Here is an 8,917-nt window from a genome sequence, read left to right as displayed (position 1 = left end):
GATGGAGCCCGTACAACGAGCCCCTGGGCCTGGCGTTACTCCTTTAAAGGTAGTATTGCTATGGCGAATTTGTGTTGGGTCTAACCCCATCCCGTGGATTGTATCCTGATATATTAGGTTTAGGCTACTGCCGCCGTCCATCAAGACTCGTGTGAAGTGATATTCGCCAATTACTGGGTCTAATACCAGGTCAGCCCATCCTGCGTGTCGGATACTTGCTGAGTAATCGCGATGGTCGAAAGTGATCGGTTGAGACTGTTGGGGAACGTAGCAGAAATTCAAAATTTTCTACGCATCACCAAGATCAATCTATGGAGTAATCTAGCAACGAGGGAAGGAGAGTGCATCTACATACCATTGTAGATCGCTACTCGGAAGCGTTCAAGAGAACGGGGTTGATGGAGTCGTACTCGTCGTGATCCAAATCACCGATGATCCTAGTGCCGAACGGACGGCACCTCCGTGTTCAACACACGTACAGCCCGGTGACGTCTCCTACGCCTTGATCCAGCAAGGGGAGAAGGAGAGGTTGGGGAAGACTCCATCCAGCAGTAGCACGACGGTGTGGTGGTGGTGGAGGAGCGTGGTACTCCAGCAGGGCTTCGCCAAGCACCGCAAGAGACGAGGAGGGAGAGGGGTAGGGCTGCGCCAAGAAGGAGAGGAACTCGTGTGTCTTGGGCAGCCCAAACCTCAAGTATATATAGGGGAAGGGGAGGGGCTGCGCCCCCACCTAGGGTTCCCTCCCTAGGGGTGGCGGCAGCCCCTAGATCCCATCTAGGTGGTGGCCAGGTGGAGGGGAGAGGGAGGCGCACCAGGCATGGGCCCTAAGGCCCATCCGCCCTTAGGGTTTGCCCCCCTCCTCCCCTTAGGCGCCTTGGGCCCTTGTGGGGGGGGGGGTGCACCAGCCCACCTGGGGCTGGTCCCCTCCCACACTTGGCCCATGCAGCCCTCCGGGGCTTGTGGCCCCAGTTGGTGGACCCCCGGGACCCTCCCGGTGGTCCCGGTACGTTACCGATAAACCCCGAAACTTTTCCGGTGACCAAAACAGGATTTCCCATATATAAATCTTTACCTTCGGACCATTCTGGAACTCCTCGTGACGTCTGGGATCTCATCCGGGACTCCGAACAACATTCGGTAACCACGTATATCTATTCCCTATAACCCTAGCGTCATCGAACCTTAAGTGTGTAGACCCTACGGGTTCGGGAGTCATGCAGACATGGCCGAGATAACTCTCCGGCCAATAACCAACAGCGGGATCTGGATACCCATGTTGGCTCCCACATGCTCCACGATGATCTCATCGGATGAACCACGATGTCAAGGACTTAATCAATCCCGTATACAATTCCCTTTGTCTATCGGTACGATACTTGCCCGAGATTCGATCGTCGGTATCCCGATACCTTGTTCAATCTCGTTACCGGCAAGTCTCTTTACTCGTTCCGTAACACATCATCCCGTGATCAACTCCTTGATCACATTGTGCACATTATGATGATGTCCTATCGATTGGGCCCAGAGATACTTCTCCGTTTACACGGAGTGACAAATCCCAGTCTCGATTCGTGCCAACCCAACATACACTTTCGGAGATACCTGTAGTGTACCTTTATAGCCACCCAGTTACGTTGTGACGTTTGGCACACCCAAAGTTTTCCTACGGTATCCGGGAGTTGCACAATCTCATGGTCTAAGGAAATGATACTTGACATTAGAAAAGCTCTAGCATACGAACTACACGATCTTTGAGCTAGGCTTAGGATTGGGTCTTGTCCATCACATCATTCTCCTAATGATGTGATCCTGTTATCAACGACATCCAATGTCCATGGTCAGGAAACTGTAACCATCTATTGATCAACGAGCTAGTCAACTAGAGGCTTACTAGGGACATGGTGTTGTCTATGTATCCACACATGTATCTGAGTTTCCTATCAATACAATTCTAGCATGAATAATAAACGACTATCATGAACAAGGAAATATAATAATAACCAATTTATTATTGCCTCTAGGGCATATTTCAAACAGTCTCCCACTTGCACTAGAGTCAATAATCCAGTTCACATCGATATGTGATTAACACTCAAGGTCACATCCCCATGTGACTAACACCCAAAGAGTTCTGGGTTTGATCATGTTATGCTTGTGAGAGAGGTTTCAGTCAACGGGTCTGCAACATTCAGATCCATATGTTCTTCGCAAATTTCTATGTCATCTTGTGGATGCAACTACTGCGCTACATTTGGAGCCATTTCAAATAACCGTTCTACTTGGAGCTATTCTAAATTGTTGCTCCATTATACGTATCCGGTATCTCTACTCAAAGCTATCCGGATAGGTGTTAAGCTTGCATCGACGTAACTCTTTACGTCGAACTCTTTATCACCTCCATAACCGAGAAACATATCCTTATTCCTCTAAGGATAATTTAGACCGCTATCTGGTGATCTACTCCTAGATCAACTTTGTACCCTCTTGCCAAATATGTGGCAAGGCACACATCAGGTGTGGTACTCAGCATGGCATACCGTATGGAGCCTATGACAAAAGCATAGGGGACGACCTTCGTCCTTCCTCTTTCTTCTGCCGTGGTCGAGCTTTAAGTCTTAACTTCATACCTTACAACTCAGGCAAGAACTCCTTCTTTGACTGATCCATCTTGAACACCTTCAAGATCATGTCAAGGTATGTGCTCATTTGAAAGTACCATTAAGCGTTTTGATCTATCCTTATAGATCTTGATGCTCAATGTTCAAGTAGCTTAATCCAGGCTTTCCATTGAAAAACACTTTCCAAATAACCCGATATGCTTTCCAGAAATTCTACGTCATTTCTGATCAACAATATGTCAACAACATATACTCATCAGAAATTCTATAGTGCTCCCACTCACTTCTTTCGAAATACAAGTTTCTCACAAACTTTGTATACACCCAAAATCTTTGATCATCTCATCAAAGCATACATTCCAACTCCAAGATGCTTACTCTAGTCCTTAGAAGGATTGCTGGAGCTTTGCATACTTATTAGCATCTTTCAGGATTGACAAAACCTTCCGGTTGTATCACATACAACCTTTCCTCAAAAATCGTCGAGGAAACAATGTTTTGACATCCTATCTGCAAGATTTCATAAAAAATGCAGTAATCGCTAATATAATTCCAACAGACTCTTAGCATCGCTACGAGTGAGAAAGTCTCATCGTAGTCAACTCCTTGAACTTGTCGGAAAACATCTTAACGACAAGTCGAGCTTTCTTAATGGTGATACTTACCATCATTGTCCGTCTTCCTTTTAAAATCCATATGTACCTAATAGCCTTACGACCATCAAGTAGTTCTTCCAAAGTCTACACTTTGTTTTCATATATGGATCCTCTCTCGGATTATATGGCCTCGAGCCATTTTGGAATCTAGGCCCACCATCACTTCTCCATACCTCGTAGGTTCATTGTTGTCTAGCAACATGACTTCTAAGACAGGATTATGTACCACTTTGAAGTAGTACACATCCTTGTCATCCCACGAGGTTTGGTAGTGACTTGATCTGAAGTTTCATGATCACTATCATAAGCTTCCAATTCAATTGGTGTAGGTGCCACAGGAACAACTCCATGTGCCCTGCCACACACTAGTTGAAGAGACGGTTCAATAACCTCATCAAGTCTCCACCATCCTCCCACTCAATTCTTTCGAGAGAAACTTTTCCTCGAGAAAGGACCCGATTCTAGAAACAATCTCTTATTGCTTTCGGATCAGAGACAGGAGGTATACCCAACTATTTTGGGTGTCCTATGAAGATGCATTTATCCTCTTCGGGTTCTAGCTTATCAGCCTGAAACTTTTTCACATAAGCGTTGCAGCCCCAAACTTTTAAGAAATGACAGCTTAGGTTTCTCTAAACCATAGTTCATACGGTGTCATCTCATCGGAATTACGTGGTGCCCTATTTAAAGTGAATGTGGTTGTCTCTAATGCCTAACCCATAAACTATCGTGGTAATTCGATAAGAGACATCATGGTATGCATCATATCCAATAGGGTGCAGTTATGATGTTCGGACACACCATCACACTATGGTGTTCCAGGCTGTATCGGTTGTGAAACAATTTCCACAATGTCTTAATTCTGTGCCAAACTCGTAATTCAGATATTCATCTCTATGATCATATCATAGATCTTTTATCCTCTTGTCACGACGATCTTTCAACTTCACCCTGAAATTACTTGAACCTTTCAATAATTCAGACTCGTGATTCATCAAGTAAATATACTCAACGTCTACTCAAATCATCTGTGAAGTAAGAACATAACGATATCCACTACACGCTTCAGCACTCATTGGACTGCACACATCAAAATGTATTACTTCCAACAAGTTGCTTTCTAGTTCCATTTTACTGAAAACGAGGCTTTCAGTCATCTTGCCCATGTGGTATGATTTGCATGTCTCAAGTGATTCAAAATCAAGTGAGTCCAAACGGTCCATTTGCATGGAGTTTCTTCATGCATATACACCAATAGACATGGTTCGCATGTGTCAAACTTTTCAAAAACGAGTGAGCCCAAAGATCCATCAACATGGAGCTTCTTCATGCGTTTTATACCGATATGACTCAAATTGCAGTGCCACATTTGTGTGGTACTATCATTACTATCTTATACCTTTGGCATGAAAATGTGTATCACTACGATCGAGATTCAATAAACCATTCATTTTAGGTGCAAGACCATTGAAGGTATTATTCAAATAAACAGAGTAACCATTATTCTCCTTAAATGAATAACCGTATTGCGATAGACATAATCCAATCACGTCTATGCTCAACGCAAACACCAATCTCGATGGTAGAGGGAGCGTGCGATGCTTGATCACATCAAGCTTGGGAAAAACTTCCAACACATATCGCCAGCTCACCTTTAGCTAGTCTCCGTTTACTCCGCAGCCTTTTATTTTGAGTTTACTAACACTTAGCAACCGAACCGGTATCTAATACCATGGTGCTACTAGGAGTACTAGTAAAGTACACATTAACACAATGTATATCCAATATACTTCTATTGACCTTGCCAGCCTTCTCATCTACCAAGTATCTAGGGTAATTCTGCTCCAGTGGCTGTTCCCCTTATTACAGAAGCACTTAGTCTTGGGTTTGGGTTCAACCTTGGGTTTCTTCACTAGAGCAGCAGCTGATTTGCCGTTTCATGAAGTATCCCTTCTTGCCCTTGCCCTTCTTGAAACTAGTGGTTTCACCAACCATCAACAATTGATGCTCCTTCTTGATTTCTACTTTTGTGGTGTCAAACATCGCGAATATCTCAAGGATCATCATATATGTCCCTCATATATTATAGTTCATCACGAAGCTCTAGCAGCTTGGTGGTAATGACTTCGGAGAAACATCACTATCTCATCTGGAAGATCAACTCCCACTTGATTCAAATGATCGTTGTACTCAGACAATCTGAGCACAAGCTCAACAATTGAGCTTTTCTCCCTTAGTTTGCAGGCTAAGAAAAAATCGTCGGAGGTCTTATACCTCTTGACGTGGGCACGAGCCTGAAATCCCAATTTCAGCCCTCAAAATATCTCATATGTTTCACAATGTTTCAAAACGTCTTCGGTGCCTCAACTCTAAACCGTTTAACTGAACTATCACATAGTTATCAAAATGTGTATGTCTGATGTTCGCAACATCCACAGATGACATTCGAGGTTCAGCACACTAAGCGGTGCATTAAGGACACAAGCCTTCTATGAAGCAATGAGGACAATCCTCAGTTTACGGACCTAGTCCGCATAATTGCTACTATCAACTTTCAACTAAATTTTCTCTAGGAGCATATCTAAACAGTAGAACTGAAGCGCGAGCTACGACATAATTTGCGAAGACCTTTTGACTATGTTCAGGATAATTAAGTTCATCTTATGAACTCCCACTCAGATAGACATCCCTCTAGTCATCTAAGTGATTACATGATTCGAGTCAACTAGGCCGTGTGCGATCATCACGTGAGACGGACTAGTCATCATCGGTGAACATCTTCATGTTGATCGTATCTACCATACGACTCATGCTCGACCTTTCGGTCTCTTGTGTTCCGAGGCCATGTCTGTACATGCTATGCTCTTCAAGTTAACCTAAGTGTTTCGCATGTGTTCCAAGGCCATGTCTGTACATGCTAGGCTCGTCAACACCCGTTGTATTCGAACGTAAGAATCTATCACACCCGATCATCACGTGGTGCTTTGAAATGACGAACTTTCGCAACGGTGCACAGTTAGGGGGAACACTTTCTTGAAATTTTAATGAGGTATCATCTTATTTACTATCGTCGTTCTAAGCAAATAAGATGCAAAAACATGATAAACATCACATGCAATCAAAAAAACAGTGACATGATATGGCCAATATCATATAGCTCCTTTGATCTCCATCTTGGGGCTCCATGATCATCTTGTCACCGGCATGACACCATGATCTCCATCATCATGATCTCCATCATCGTGTCTCCATGAAGTTGCTCGCCAACTATTACTTCTACTACTATGACTACCGGTTAGAAATAAAGTAAAGTAATTACATGGCGTTGTTCAATGACACGCAGGTCATACAATAAATAAAGACAACTCCTATGGCTCCTGCCGGTTGTCATACTCATCGACATGCAAGTCGTGATTCCTATTACAAGAACGTGATCGATCTCATACATCACATATCATTCATCACATTCTTCTTGGCCATATCACATCACATAGCATACCCTGCAAAAACAAGTTAGACGTCCTCTAATTGTTGTTTGCATTTTTTATGTGGCTTCTATGGGTTTCTAGCAAGAACGTTTCTTACCTACGCAAAAACCACAACGTGATATGCCAATTGCTATTTACCCTTTATAAGGACCCTTTTCATCGAATCCGATCCTACTGAAGTGGGAGAGACAGACACCTGCTAGCCACCTTATGCAACTAGTGCATGTTAGTCGGTGGAACCGATCTCACGTAAGCGTACGTGTAAGGTTGGTCCGGGCCGCTTCATCCCACGATGCCGCCGAATAAAGATAAGACTAGTAACGGCAAGATAATTGAAAATATCGACGCCAACAACTACTTTGTGTTCTATTTGTGCATAGTAACTACGCATAGACCTAGCTCATGATGCCACTGTTGGGGAACGTAGCAGAAATTCAAAATTTTCTACGCATCACCAAGATCAATCTATGGAGTAATCTAGCAACAAGGGAAGGAGAGTGCATCTACATACCCTTGTAGATCGCTACGCGGAAGCGTTCAAGAGAACGGGGTTGATGGAGTCGTACTCGTCGTGATCCAAATCACCGATGATCCTAGTGCCGAACGGACGGCACCTCCGTGTTCAACACACGTACAGCCCGGTGACGTCTCCTATGCCTTGATCCAGCAAGGGGAGAAGGAGAGGTTGGGGAAGACTCCATCCAGCAGCAGCATGACGGCATGGTGGTGGTGGAGGAGCGTGGTACTCCAGCAGGGCTTCGCCAAGCACCGCAAGAGACGAGGAGGGAGAGGGGTAGGGCTGCGCCAAGAAGGAGAGGAACTCGTGTGTCTTGGGCAGCCCAAACCTCAAGTATATATAGGGGAAGGAGAGGGGCTGCGCCCCCACCTAGGTTTCCCTCCCTAGGGGTGGCGGCAGCCCCTAGATCCCATCTGGGTGGCGGCCAGGTGGAGGGGAGAGGTAGGCGCACCAGGCATGGGCCCTAAGGCCCATCTGCCCTTAGGGTTTGCCCCCCTCCTCCCCTTAGGCGCCTTGGGCCCTTGTGGGGGGGCGCACCAGCCCACCTGGGGCTGTTCCCCTCCCACGCTTGGCCCATGCAGCCCTCCGGGGCTTGTGGCCCCACTTGGTGGACCCCCGGGACCCTCCCGGTGGTCCCGGTACGTTACCGATAAACCCCGAAACTTTTCCGGTGACCAAAACAGGATTTCCCATATATAAATCTTTACCTTCGGAGCATTCCGGAACTCCTCATGACGTCCGGGATCTCATCCGGGACTCCGAACAACATTCGGTAACCACGTATATCTATTCCCTATAACCCTAGCGTCATCGAACCTTAAGTGTGTAGACCCTACGGGTTCGGGAGTCATGCAGACATGGCCGAGATAACTCTCCGGCCAATAACCAACAGCGGGATCTGGATACCCATGTTGGCTCCCACATGCTCCACGATGATCTCATCGGATGAACCACGATGTCAAGGACTTAATCAATCCCGTATACAATTCCCTTTGTCTATCGGTACGATACTTGCCCGAGATTCGATCGTCGGTATCCCGATACCTTGTTCAATCTCGTTACCGGCAAGTCTCTTTACTCCTTCCGTAACACATCATCCCGTGATCAACTCCTTGATCACATTGTGCACATTATGATGATGTCCTACCGAGTGGGCCCAGAGATACTTCTCCATTTACACGGAGTGACAAATCCCAGTCTCGATTCGTGCCAACCCAACAGACACTTTCGAAGATACCTGTAGTGTACCTTTATAGCCACCCAGTTACGTTGTGACGTTTGGCACACCCAAAGTATTCCTACGGTATCCGGGAGTTGCACAATCTCATGGTCTAAGCAAATGATACTTGACATTAGAAAAGCTCTAGCATACGAACTACACGATCTTTGTGCTAGGCTTAGGATTGGGTCTTGTCCATCACATCATTCTCCTAATGATGTGATCCCGTTATCAACGACATCCAATGTCCATGGTCAGGAAACCGTAACCATCTATTGATCAACGAGCTAGTCAACTAGAGGCTTACTAGGGACATGGTGCTGTCTATGTATCCACACATGTACCTGAGTTTCCTATCAATACAATTCTAGCATGGATAATAAACGATTATCACGAACAAGGAAATATAATAATAACCA

Source organism: Triticum dicoccoides, chromosome 5A (genome assembly GCF_002162155.2).
Source record: "Triticum dicoccoides isolate Atlit2015 ecotype Zavitan chromosome 5A, WEW_v2.0, whole genome shotgun sequence".
NCBI lineage: Eukaryota > Viridiplantae > Streptophyta > Magnoliopsida > Poales > Poaceae > Triticum > Triticum dicoccoides.
This window is presented reverse-complemented; position numbering follows the sequence as displayed.